Raw genomic sequence first — 15,002 nt, forward strand, 5'->3', positions numbered from 1 at the left:
AAAGATCAGCCTTATCATAAAAATGGATAATCACTCAAAACAAATCTCCATTTATTTCATTTAAATTTTGACCGCGTATACGAAGTTTATTTTGTTTGACTAACTTTTTTCATCTTACGCATAACTATTAGAGACCTCTGCATGTTAGTGAGCCATGATTTGTATACCTTAACTCAGGGCCTCTCAGGGTGCATGCGCGTGGTGCATGCACTGTGCACGGTGCAAAAGACGACTTGGCTTGGTTGACCAGAGTGCAGACCCCCACTCCTCGATTTGGAGCAATAGCGCTAACTCTCTCTTTCCTTACGCATCTCTCGCTCGCTCCGCCTGTCTCCCTCTCCCCCACTTGCGCCGTAGCGCTCCAAATCCGGGCTGAGTTGAGCCGAGTATAGCCGAGTAGAGCCGAGCATAGCCGAGTAGCCCAGAGATGAAGCGTTGATCCGAGCCATACCGAGCGGCAGCGAGCGGTACCGATGCACAGTGCACGGAGCTCTTGCGCCTCGCTCTGCACGCGTGAGATTTTGGGCTTTTGAGAGGCCCTGCCTTAACTGAAAACCCCTAATTGTCTTATGGACCGATCTCAGGCTTTTCTAAGGTCTGTGATCGAAGATGTTAAATATTTGCTTATTTAATTATTATTGACTTGTTTCATATTGCGTGGCTCAGGCTATGAAGCCTTCTGTTATGCGAAACCGTCTTATACGTGCCACATTCTACAAACTACAGAGTATTACGATTTCTAATTACATATAATTAATTATAAAATTAAATAATAGTTATAAACAAAAGGTAAATTTCTAAAAGTTATTGTAAAAACATTAATCACTAATTTATTAAGTCTATGTACCATTTATAACAGTTTTAAAAATTCATTTCTACTATGTATATCTCTAATTACAGCCATTTACTTTGGTGCCTGTAGAATATTAGTATTCTTCTCTGCATATTGTCTAATCTTCTCAATATTACTAGAAATTCCTTCCCGACTTCTGTGCATAAATATAAGAGGGTTGCCCAGTTATACTATCCCTTGAAACAATGACTACCGCTACTACTATCTCGACAAATTCTCCATCTAGTTCAGTGGGCCCAAGAATTTAGGATTATTTTCTTCTCCTTTCGCTTTACCCTCTTTGGGATACGTTGAATCAATCATTTATTTGTGTGTTTTTCTTTTCTTGGTGTCCAGTATTCTTCATTCTATCTGATCTTCGTTTCCCCTTGTCTTCCGAGAAAAATAGAATCGGCTTTAAATGTAGACTTGTCTTGGAACCTTGTATATTCGTCTTTAGTTATTATTTCAGCTGATTGATCGAATAGTGAATTTTATGTAATTTTGAATTTATTCTACTATGAATTTTTCAGGTTGAGTTTTGATTTGTGGTTACGGAAGAAGCCATAGATTTTTTTGGTTAATCTATTACCGTGCATTCTGTGAAGATGACCGTAAAAATTTATCCTATTTTTTCACATAGTATATGTGAGATTTAAGGTGATTTGCACTCCCACAAAATATACACAATCAAACTTAATGGACATCTACCTGCCTTAATGGAAATTGATTTCTAAACCTTTCTCCTCATGTGCATCATTTCGATACGAATATTAATAAGGGAGATATCATTAACGGACCTTGTTCGGTACAAGTCACATCGGACTTAACTCAAGAGCGGATGCGTGTAAAGCTTATTTCTTACAACTTGAAAACTACTGAAGATATTCGAACCAAACTTTATATTTAGCATCCACTTGTCCAAAAGTAATCGTAACGACTGTGTGCCTCTACATTGTCAATAACATTTCATGTTCCCGTAATGGACTGGTGGTTTATTAGGAACCAAAATGGTGATTTTACTCTTCCACAATATATACAGTACAAGACCAACATGACTAGAAATCGACCAAACGTGATGAAATTCCATCTCTAAAAGTTTATCTTCATGTGCATTTTTTCGTCACGAGTATTAATAAGGAAGATATCATGAATGATCAGTTTTGCAGGTTAAGTCCAGCGGACATAGCCCAAAAGGTGTTGTACGTGGAGCAGATTCCTTATCTATTTATATAAATAAAATCGTAAAGACTGTGTGCCTCTACATTGTCAATAACATTTCATGTTCCCGGAATGGACTGGTGGTTTATAGGGAACCAAAATGATGACTTCACTCTTCCACAGTCGTAACGACTGTGTGCCTCTACATTGACTAGAATTTTCGCACAGCTGCCCGTTTAAGCGGTAATAATGACCACCTGCATATTTTTTGGTTTAGTTTCCTGAAAGTCCTAATTTTTACCCTCCTCGCCCAAAATCCAGATTGCGGCATAATCTGCCAGACGAAAAAGAAAATTAAAATTTGACAAAATTATACGTTTTAGCCTGTAACGGACGGAAAACTTCCCAAGATCTTTAAATTTTTCACTTTTTATCCCCGAATAATATCGAAATATGGAGACAATTTTAATGATGGTGCAGACCTTCGGGAAGTCCTATCACATAACGGACTGCACAATCTCCGTTCAATTTGGAATGGCCTACAACCTTGGTCTTGTGACTTCTTTTTGTCGTACCTGCATCTCTTTTACGTTTGATTTTTCTCTATTAGTCGATGTTAAGTAAATCTGGACTTTTCACATGCATCATTCATACTTTCAATCACTTATAGGAAAAAAAGAATCATCAAACTCTTCACGAAAATTGGCCCACTCAGTAGGCACATGTGATCCAAATGCTATGTACTGTATGTAGCTGTCACATAATTACATAATTATCCGAAAAGTAATGCAATGTGAGATAATCTTACGAAAACTTTACCCTGTTCAACGTTTCTTCCTTTTTTTTTTTTTTTTTTTTTTTTTGCTATTTTGCTTTACGTCGCACCGACACAGATATGCCGACGATGGGATAGGAAAGATCTAAGAATTGAAAGGAAGCGGACGTGGCCTTAATTAAGGTACAGCCCCGGCATTTGCCTGGTGTGAAAATGGGAAACCACGAAACCATCTTCAGTGCAGCCGACAGTGGGGCTCGAACCCACTATCTCCCGATTACTGGTTACTGGCCACACTTAAGCGACTGCAGCTATTGATCTCGGTTTCAGCGTTTCTAAGTCAATATATGACTCAAGAATAGTTGAGATATCATAGAACCAGCCATTTAGGCCACTAAATCCGGCGTCTAATGGGGTACAATCCTTTGTCATATGACGTACGTTTAGCAGCAGTTAATCTGTAAATGAAGGTCTGCAATATTGTAAACACGCATATACTTTCGTATGTCGATCTATATATATTCACAGATGTCGATTTGTAGCGATCGAGAAAGGGTGTGTCTGCTATTGCAATCAGTACTCCCCACACCGACTTTGACTGGCAGTAGGAATGGGGTTCTTCTCCAACTCCTGTGTAACTGGCACTGGTAAGGAAGACCTACCATTGTAATGAATAGTTCACTTCTCGATTTGACCTGCAGAAGGCAAGGGAGCAGGCAGTTTTGTTTAAAACTCCCCTACCCGATTGTGTTTGGCGGTAGGCAAGGGTGCCCGCCATTATAAACAAATGTTCTCATCTAAAATATGACTGGCATTAGGCATAGTGGCATGCTATTTTGATGGAAACTCACCATCTTGGTGTGACTGGCAGTAAGCTGCCTGGCAGTAGGAAGTATAATTATTACACTTTATTAATACATTATAATGATAACTGCACAACTCAATTTCGAGTGATAGTAGGGTAGTTGCCTGCCATTATAATAAAAACTCCTCAAGTGTTATCTGTCTGGAAGTAGAAAAGGGGGCTGCCGTTGTAACGAAAACTCCCCAAATCGATTGTGACCGCGCAGTAGGCAACGGGGCCTGCAATTATAATGTAAACTTCCCAACTCGATTGTGAATGGCACTAGGCAAGTGAGCCTGCCTTTATATCACAAATCCGTAACAAACACTTTACATTGGAAACAGCGCATGGGGACCTTCCCATGCTGTTTCTCGGATAACGCTAAGAGACATGCAATTTTAAAACAATCTTATTTACTGCAGGTACAGTATTTACTTCGATACTCGGATACAATGTAGAATACCGTAGCGAAGCACGGGTACATCTGCTAGTTTACAATATATCACAAAAACGTAAGATGTTACACATATGAAAATTTTATTGGGAACCTCCTTTTATAAATAAAACAACACACATTTTTGTTTTCAGGATATCCACTTAAGGGGTGTGAAGGGGGGGGGGGGCGGTGAAAAGAAATGAGGAAGGAGTTGAATTCTTTATATGAGGATACCTATATCCCAGAGACTGAAGATGTTACAGACGTTAAAACTGGTATTTGGAATCACTTTTAAAAATAAATGAACACTTTTCCTTTTGGAAAATCCACTTAAGTGTGTGAAATAATAAAAAAAACGGGTGAATTTTTAACATTATTATCTTCTTCTTCTACCGATTTCCTCACCTTTTCGGGTGTGAACTGTGTCGCACATGTGGATATGACCCCGTTTTACGGTTGGATGCCCTTTCTGACGCCAACCCCATATGTAGGGACGTAATTACTATTGCGTGTTCCTGTTGTGGTTGTAATGTGGCGTATTCAGCGAATATGAAGAGGAGAGTGTTGGGACAAACACAAATAACCTGTCCTCGAGCCAGGTGTATTAATCACACGCGATTAAAATCCCCGACCCAGCCCGGAATCGAACCCGCAACCCTGTGAACCGAAGGCCTCAACGCTGCCCACTCAGCCAAAGAGTGGGACAGTTTCTAAAATGAGTATACAGTATATATCATAACTTAACAGTTACAGACGTGGAAATTGGTATTTGCAATCCCCTATAAAAACAAAGAAACATTTTTGTTTTCGGAAAATCAACTTAAGCTGGAGATTGAAAATAAGTGAAGAAGGAGTTGAATTTTCTTTATGAGGGTACTTACATCTCAAAAACTAAGATGTTACAGACGTGTAAATCGGTGGAAATAGTCTTTAGAAATAAAGAAAGCCCTTTTTTCTTTCGACTTAAAGGAGGACTGTTTCTCACATGTAGAGTTCCATGTCGCATGTTCCAGATTTAGCTCTGCCAGAAGCCTGGTCATCTTAGCCCGCAAAGGCAATGCCACAAACGTGGTTCTGGGGTAAATGAGATGCAATTTTTTGGTGGGCTTTTATACTGTAGGCAATTTCAGATAATGGCTTAGTTCAGTACCGAGGAACAATTAATTTTTATCAACTTACCAAATCCTCGCGGGCGAAGCCGTGGGTAATAGCTAGTACTTATATATAGCCTACATACAATTTGCTTTACGTTGCTCCGACACAGATAGATCTTTTGGAGCCCGTAGCCTTGATTAAGGTACAGCCCCAGTATTTGCGTGTTGAGGAAATAGGAAACCACGAGAAACCAACTTTAGAGTTACCGACGTGGTGCTCGAGCCCACTATCTCCCGAATGCAAGCTGGCAGCTACGTGACCCAAAGCAATATATATCCTTAAATGTTCATTACAAGTCTTCAACCTAGCAGAATGAACACGTGAACAAAAGCTATACTGGTATTTCCAGATAGCACGTAAGAATTATCATAGAATACTCATCAAATTCCTTAATGACCAACGAACAGGAAGTGAAACGCACGAAGACCGAAGTTAAGACGGACGAATCACACATCGATCATCATTGTCTTTCTTAATCTCTTTACTACCCAGGTTTGGTTTTTTCCTCCGACTCAGAAAGGGATCCCATCTCTACCACCCCAAGTGCAGTGTCCTGGAGCGAGAGACTTTGGGTCGGGGGATGGAACTGGGAAGAAGGACCAGTACCTCATCCAGGCGGCCGCATCTGCTATACTGAACAGTGGCCTTGTGCGGGGATGGGAAGATTGGAAGGGATAGGTTAGGAAGAGGGAAGGAAGCGGCCGTGGCCTGAAGTTGGGTACCATCCTGGCATTTGCCTAGAGGAGAAGTAGGAAACCATGGAAAACCATTTCTATATGATGGCTGAGGTGGGAATCGAACCGGCCCTCTACTCAGTTGACCTCTCGAGACTGAGTGAACCCCGTTCCAGCTCTCGTTCCACTTTTCATATTTAGTTGCAGAGCCCGGCTATTATTATTATTATTATTATTATTATTATTATTATTATTATTATTATTATTATTATTATTATTATTATTATTATTATTATTACCGTTGTTGGTGGATCAGCAGAGGTGAAAGAAGGTGTCGGGATGAATGGGTCTAACAACAGAGTCAAAGTTAATTAAAATTTTAACAAAGGTTATATTTTTTCTTTCGTAAAAATTACAAGTAACTAAATCACAGGTACTAGTAGCAAAAGACAAGTCTAGTTAAGACAAGATTGTTGGTTTAAACGGAACTTGTGCTTGAAGTCCTCACTTAACATCTCCTTAGCTTCGACCTTATTTCTACAAAGATCACCATATTATGCAAGGGCAGAAGACCACTCAATACATGGAGCACTAGCTCCGTAATTTACAATGTCAAGCCTCCTAGAGGCACTTTTACAATACTTGAAAAGAGCAGACACGCTCTCAGCTTTTCAAGCCTAGTCAAGGCAACACCAAAAATGTCTTACACTTTCTGACCTTCCATGGCGCAGCTTACAAATTGAAACAGGGGTATCTCGTACCCAACCTACAGGGCCTTCGAGTAAAATAAATAACCTTTAAATAAATGGCTCCTCTATATAGCTTCATAAAACCTAACGGGCACAAGGCCAAGAGACGTGAAAATGAGCAGTTTATAAACCCTCGTGGAAAGTTCGAGAGCTTTCATGAATAAAACAGCCACACCCCCTTAATTTAATTGGCTAGCTTAAAGTTACACACCGAATCGAAGAAGAAGCCTGTGATTGGTAAGAAAATAATTCTGCCCGAAGGCAGGTCCGAACCTCCTCAGAGGTATGCCTGAGCCGGAGTTTACGTACGGTAGGGTGGCCAGTTCCTTTCCGCTCCTTAATTCCCTTATCCCCTCCCCCCCAACAGCGCGTGGCAACCCATCCAAATCTTGACCACGCCCAATGTTGCTTAACTTCGGAGATCTCACGGGATCCGGTGTTTCAACACGGCTACGGCCAATTGAAATGCATGGATCAGCCAAATATATGAGTGACATTTTTACACCATTCATATTAAGGACTGGCAGCATAAGAAATAGGATTGTTAATATCGCTTATACCTCATTGATTTTCATATGGTCAAAGGCAAGGGTGAGACAGAGGCAAGAAAATGTAAGTAACAAATTTGGTCGAGCGAGGAAAGCGCACCGTAAACACTAGATCTCGCCAGCAAAGGCATGGATGGATGTCATGGCTGAATTAATGCTATTTTGTTGGATGATACCGACACAGAGTGCACCACCAGTATCGAGCATGACGTAGAGTGCCAAATTATTTGACCTTACTTCAAAAATCAACTAACGTATCTGACCAGCTAACTGTACAGGGATTTAGTCCCGCCCCGCTATCATCATTGTAGAAATTTAATTACTAGATTTAATAGGAAGATATTGTGATACATCTGGATTCGGAAAGGACAATAAGTACTTCAAAAGGCTGGTTTTTATAAACTCACTGCATTGAATATTTACAGTTGTTTAAAAAAAATTCGTGTCGCTATGTCTAGCCCTCCGATGAGGGTTGACGGCATCTGCCATGTTTGGGAAACTGCGCGTTATTGTGCTGGAGGATAGTGTTATGTGTGGTGTGTGAGTTGCAAGGATGTTGGGGTCAGCACAAACACCCAGTCCCCGTCCCGAGGGGTTTAACCATTTAAGATTAAAATCTCCTACCTGGCCGGGAATCGAATCCGAGTCCCTCTGGGTTAAAGGCCAGCACGCTAAACATTTAGTCATGGAGCCGGACAAATTTCCTTTTATTAGATACACTCTTTCACTCGCATTGTGGATAAAAATGTGTCATCTTAGCAGAGTGCGTCACAATTGACTGAGGAGTTCCTACAGAGCAAAGTGTTTAGCATGTGTTAAGTGTACGAACAGTAGCGGTGATAAGGGGGGAGATTGTACCAGTCCACAGAGCACTGTCAACTCTTGATCTCTCCACCAAAGACATAGATGGATGTTATGGCTGAATTAACGCCATTTTCTTGGGTGACACAGCGAGCCAAAATATTTGACCTCCCTTCAAAAATCGACTAACGTAGTCGACCAGCTAACAGTGGAGAAAGCATTACATTTTTATTCCATTTTCACTAGCATTATCACTATCAGCCATATTCAATCGTTTTTACGATGTGGCCTCTTTAAGTCCGAAGCAATGTAGGTTTTCATAAGGTCTCTCCATCTGGGACGGTCTTGAGCGATGTTCTGTCAATTGATCCCAGTAATGTTCTGGAAGTCTTTATCCCATCTGTCCGGTGGTCTTCTTCTAGGTCTCTGATGATCTTTCGGACTCCACTCAAGCACAAGCTTTGTCCACCTACCATCAGTTCTCCGAGCAACATGGCCTACCCACTGCCATTTTAGGGTAAACACCCTTTCGAAAATGTCACTGACCTTTGTGACTGACCTGATGTAATCAGCTCTCTTCCTGTCTTTCTTCGTGAAGCCTAGCATAAACCGTTCCATAGCTCTTTGGTTGTTCTGAGTTTATGCTTAACAAACTCTGTCAATGTCTAGGTTTCACAACCGTAAGTCAGTACAGGGAGAACACTCTGGTCAAAGACTATCTTCTTTAGGTGGGTTGGCATGCTGGATTTAAAGATTGAAGAATTTCTTCCGTAGGCTTGCCATCCTAGTTTGATACGTCGGAAGATTTCCGGTCTTAAGTTCCCTTTCATGTTTACAAGCTGCCCAAGATAGACATACTCATTGACCTGTTGTAATGGGGAATTTTCCACATGCAGCTTTCCTGCTGGGGCCCATTTGTTGAGCGTTACTTTCATTTTAGAAAGGTTCATGGATAGTCCCACTTTCTAACAGGCTGAGACAAGATCTTGTATTAGAGTTTGTATTTCATCGATGTCGTTGGCCAAAAGTGTAATGTCGTCTGCAAACAAATTGTTCAGCCTTTTCCCATTGATTTTGACTCCTGTACTTTGCCAGTTGATTTTTGACATGGCCATTTCTAATACTGCTGAGAACAGCTTGGGGGATAAGGGGTCGCCTTGCTTTACACCTCCGTGAATGGGAAAATCCGTGGTTGGCACATTGACTGACGTTCATGAAGGCTGAAGAGGTTTCGTACATATCCTGGAGTACTCTTATGTAGGCAGCATCGACGCCATGTTAAGCTAAGGCTTGCATAACAACAGCGTGGCTCACCGAGTCCAAAGCCTTTTCAAAGTCCACAAAGGCTAGACAGAGCGGCATTTGTTATTCATTACTTCTGCTGATAACTTCACTAAGGGTGAGTATGTGGTCGATTGTTCCAAAACCTCACCGGAAAACACCTTGTTCAATTGGCTGGGCAAAATCAAGCGTTGAACTGATTCTATTTGTCAGTACCTTGGCGAAAACCTTGTAAAGGACAGAAAGCAAGCTAATAGGACGATAGTTTCTGATGTCATGTATGTTCCCTTTCTTGTGCGGGAGAATTATCATTGCTCTGTTCCAAGACGGAGGGAAGAATGCATTGCTTAAACTAAGAATAAAGTGTGGCCAGTATCCAGTAATCGGGAGATACTAGGTTCGAGCCCCACTGTCGGCAGCCCTGAAGATGGTTTTCCGTGGTTTCCCATTTTCACACCAGGCAAATGCCGGGGCTGTACCTTAATTAAGGCCACGGCCGCTTCCTTCCACTTCCTAGGCCTTTCCTATGCCATCGTCGCCATAAGACATATCTGTGTCGGTGCGACGTAAAGCAAAAAAAAAAAAAAATAACAAAACTAAGAATTAATTTTACAAGCGATTTGTACAAGCCTTGTGGTCTTATCAGCTACTTATTTCATTTATTTACTTTAATCTACCGGGCGAGTTGGCCGTGCGCGTAGAGGCGCGCGGCTGTAAGCTTGCATCCGGGAGATAGTAGGTTCGAATCCCACTATCGGCAGCCCTGAAGATGGTTTTCCGAGGTTTCCCATTTTCACACCAGGGCTGTACCTTAATTAAGGCCACGGCCGCTTCCTTCCAACTCCTATGCCTTTCCTATCCCATCGTCGCCATAAGACCTATCTGTGTCGGTGCGACAGAAAGCCCCTAGCAAAAAAAAATTACTTTAATTATAAACAAAACTAGCGGCTACCCGCGGCTTCGTCCGTGTGATTTTCGCATTTAATCTTTCCTCGGTATTGTACTAAGATATTATCCGCAAATCCCAAAAATTTAAATCTCACCGAAAAATTGAGTTTCATTTACTTCAGAAGCTAATTGTAAACCACGTTCGTGGTATTTCCTTTTGGGGCTAAGATCACCATGCGATGTAGGACTGTACACATGAGAAACAGTCTTCTTTCAAGGCGAAAAAGCACACACATGCTTCCTTATTCTGAAACGGGATTCCAAATACCAATTTTCACGTCTATAACATTCAGTTTTTGAGATATAAATATCCTCTTAAAAATTAATTCAATTCTTTTTCACTTCTTTTCATCGCCATTAACTGTCTTTCGCGAAAACAAAAAAGTCTGTTCCTGTAGTTTTAAAGGACTTTCAAGATACAAAATTCATGTCTGCTACACGTTAGGATTTCGACATATGATGTAGATATACCGGTACTCATTTTAAAAATGCGTTCGTTTATCAATTCTTTTAACCCCCTTATGTGGATTTTCCAAAACAAAAGAATAGTTGTTCCTTTACTTTGAAAGAACATAATACAAATTTTCTTTTCTTCTCTGTAACATGGTTTTTGAGACATAAGTGTCCTCATAAAAACAATTCAACTTATTCTTCACTTCTTTCCACCGCTCTCCCCCTTAAGTGGACTTTCCGAAAACAATAAATACTTGTTTTTCTATTTTTGAAGGAGATTCTAAATACCAATTTTACGTCTGTAAGCGTTTACGTTTTTTAGATATAGATATACTCATTTAAACAATTCAACCCCCCCCCCGTTTTTCACCCCTTCAGCGACGAAATATCGAAAATCCTCCCTTAGTGAGCACCTGCAATCTAAAATAAATTTATCACCAAAATTTCATTTCTTTATATCCAGTAGTCAGTCATTCATTCATTCAGTCAGTCAGTCAGTCATTCAGTGAGGACACGTTATTATATAATTATATATTGTAGATTATTAGCGGGAATCTTTCTTTCTTTCTTTCTTTCTTTCTTTCTTTCTTCCTAATCCGTTTACGCTCAAGCGTTGGTCTTTCCCTCGGACTCAGCGAGGGATCCCACCTCCTCCGCCACAAGGGCACTGTCGTGGAGCGTGAGACTTTGGGGAGGTGGGATACAACAGGGGAAGAGGACCAGTAACACGCCCAGATGGTGGTGGTGGTGGTAGTGGTGATGATTATTGTTTTAAGAGGGGTACAGCTAGGCAACTATCTACTATATAATGCTATTCAGAGCTAAGAAATGGAAGGGATCCAACACTTCGAAGAGTGAAGGCATAGATCAAAGGAAGACAGAGGCCATACCTGTTGCTGAAAAGGGGCTTTGTGGGAGGAGGGGTAGAATGTAAGGGACAGACAAGGAAGAGGGAAGGAAGCAGCCGTGGCTTTAAGGTACCATCTCGGCGTTTGTCTGGAGAAGTGGGAAACCACGGAAAATCACTTCAAGTATGGCTGAGGCAGGAATCGAACCACTCCCTCCCCACTGTACTCAGTTGACCTCCCAAGGCTGAGTTGACCGTGTTCCAGCCCTCGTATCACTTTTCAAATTTCGTGGCAGAACCGGGACTCGAATAAGGTTTGCGGAAGTGGCAGCTAATCACACTGACCGCTACACCACAAAGGCCGACATTAGCGGAAATACGCGTATAATGTCGTTCGTCGTGGCTAATCGATTTATATAGCACCACAAGTAGTGGACACTTCGCATGTGCTGTGAGGAAGGGTAGCAGAGGTATACATTTTTTCCAAGGTCATGGGCACTTGAGGTATTATTCACCCGCTTGCCGTCAGTCTGGCAGTCTCTTTGGTGTCTGTTCGTTTCTTAGTGTATAGCAAATGCTAAATGATTTTTAATTATATACTCTAGGCGTAGTTCTATTTAATTGTAATACGTGTGTAATGCTGTTCCATTGGTGAAAGTTTCATTGTATACTATTGAATAGAAATCTTAAAAGAAATTTAAAACCTCACTTAAGTTGCTAAACTGTTAATCTCTGTTGAAATTCACCCAGAGAGCATTAAATGAACTTACCACTTTATAGGGTTTTTTACTTTTGATATTGTTTACGAATTAACCCTTTCAGACCTGTTGGTCACAATTGTGTACATTAAGTTTCTACCTCTATAGTTCGCTCATAAGCAATGTTATGAGCATCCAGACAGTTTTAACATGTTTAGGTACTTGTATTTTAGTAATAGGGAAATTGCTGTTGCATTCCAGCGACTTGTTTCTGAACTGCATAGTATTTATTCTCTTTGGAGGTGTCTGGTTTTCTATGGCCATTACCGCTTCTGCTCTGTGTTGTAATTGCGAAGACTTTAGTTTGTTTACCGCCATTGTAAAGTGATATCGTGTTTCTATGGATACTTATGCAGTGTTTAGTGCAGTTTTAAGAATATAATTCGATTCTTTATTACTTCATATTATTCGGTAAGTATAATGTACACAATTGTGTACAACCGGCCTGTAGTGATGTAAATAAGCAGTGAACATAATCTTCATATACTTTCGTTTGTGTGCTATGTTGTATTAGTTTTCAGTGTTTTCTTTCTTTTTATTTCAGAAATATCAATGGCTGTTGGTCACATTTGACCTTTCTGTATGTTCCTTATTCAGTTTTTGTGCAGTTGGCCTACAAATATGGCTAAGCCTACTACAAGTAAAACTATTCCTGTACGAAGAGAAAGATATCTTACCGTGGAGAAAGACTGGGACTCTATTTTAGATATATTGCAAAATGGTGAGGACTTTGATTGTAATTGAGGCCTATCTGGAGATGAAGTTGAGGATGATGATATACCACTTATACAAAGACAAGATCACCTAAAACTAAAACGTGTTGGAGCTGACAAAGTGAGTATAGATGACGTATCTGCTGACACAATTCCCGAAGATGCACATGAAGATGAATCTCTGGAGGAATCTGAAAACGTTTTAGGCTTGGAAACCATACCGGATCATGTGACGCTTATGCCAGAATTTTGTTGACACCTAAAGAATCAATCAGGTGGAAACGAAAGCCTTTGAGTTGTATTGTAGAACAATACGAGGCCCCCAGTTTTGAAGAACACGAATTATTGTCACCAATACATTAGCCTACTTCAAAAGATATGTACCTGAAGATCTATTTAGTTGCATGGCAATGAATACCAAAATGTATGCATTGCAGCAAGGAAAATTATACTTCAAACAGATAACAGCTGATGAAAGAGACATTTTATTTGGTTTACTCATATTGTTTCGCCTAGAATACGCATGTATTGGGATGCAACCCTCAAAGTAAATGCATTTTTAGAAAATATGACACGAGACCGTTCCTTTGAACTGCGAACTAATTTACATTTGGTAAATAATCTTGAAATTCCATCAGATAATAAGGACAAGTTTTACAAAGTGAGGCCGATTTACACAGCCATTCGTAAACGGTGCAATGAACTTCAGATTGAAGAAAATGTTTGCGTTGATGAAGGCATGATTCTTTTCACGGGGAAGTTTTCTGCAAAACAATATGTCAAGGGAAAACCCAACCTTTGTGGAATAAAGACGTTCATGTTGTGTGGAAAAAGTGGACTTGTTCATGATTTTACTTTGTATCAAGGAGACACAACGGAACTAAATTCCCCTTCCTGTGAAAAGTTTGGATTAGGCCCTGCTGTTGTTTTGGAACTATCGAAACAATTGCCAAATGGAAAAGGTCACAAATTATACTTTGACAACTTTTTTCATCGTACCACCTTTTTCAAGCTTTGAAATCAATGGGTATCTATGCGGCAGGAACTGTCCGGCAAAACAGGTTTGGTAGAAGTATCCCATTTTCAGATGATAAAACTATAATGAAACAGACCGGAGGTTTTTGTGAAGAAATTGCTAGTGCTGATGATCTTACAATGTGTAAATCGGTAGACAATAGACCAGTCGTATTGTGTTCAAATTTTATTGGTAAAGGTACTGTAGATGAAGTTCGACGATGGGACATAAAGAACAATAAATATGTCACAGTGGAAAAGCCTGAAATAGTGAGATATAATCATGGCATGGGAGGAGTTGGTCTATTTGATCAGCTAATAAGCTTGATTTTGCGATCGTTCAAAGTTGGCTTGAATATACACGAGATGCAGAAAACTTGGGAATTCCGAAGAGACAGCAACTGGACCTTCTTTACATCCGTATCAGGGTAGCAGATGGACTGATACTTTGCCAGAAAACGGTTTCTGGAAGAAAGAGGGGGCGTCATTCCGAATATGGAGCTGCTTCAGAGTTGCAAGTTGTACCAAGAAGAAGAGAAGTATTACGCCCTGCTCGGGAAATACAGTATGATTCAATTGATCATTTTCTTCTGCATGATGATGGAGCTCCAAGCCGCTGCAAATGTCCAAAATGCACGGGCCGTTCAAGGATTCAGTATAGGAAGTATAAAGTGCATCTCTGTCTCCAAAAGGACAGAAACTGTTTCCTGCAGTTCCACACAAAACTGTAAATGTGTGTTCAAACACTGTTTCCTAGTTTCTGTCTATTGTTCATTGTAGTTATGCTCAAGAGCTAGCTAATATTTGACTCATTTGACTTATGCTGTGTAAGTTTCATATGATGTTTTATGATGCTTGAGTCCCGATGTACACAATTGTGTACATTAATTATCTCTGAAACTGTAGGTCACATCAAAAAAATTTTTGAACAAAATATGATCAGAACACTCTCCTGAATTCAAAAATCAAGTCAAATATTTTTATTTTATTTAAAAGAAAATTCAGGACTGAAA

At 40.3% G+C, this 15,002-nt stretch overlaps 1 pseudogene; it reads left to right on the top strand.

Moving 5' to 3' along the window:
- Nucleotides 1–13,993, top strand: part of LOC137498915 (piggyBac transposable element-derived protein 3-like) — a 91,932-nt pseudogene extending 77,939 nt beyond the window's left edge.
- Nucleotides 13,994–15,002: the final 1,009 nt, after the last annotated feature.

Source organism: Anabrus simplex, chromosome 1 (genome assembly GCF_040414725.1).
Source record: "Anabrus simplex isolate iqAnaSimp1 chromosome 1, ASM4041472v1, whole genome shotgun sequence".
NCBI lineage: Eukaryota > Metazoa > Arthropoda > Insecta > Orthoptera > Tettigoniidae > Anabrus > Anabrus simplex.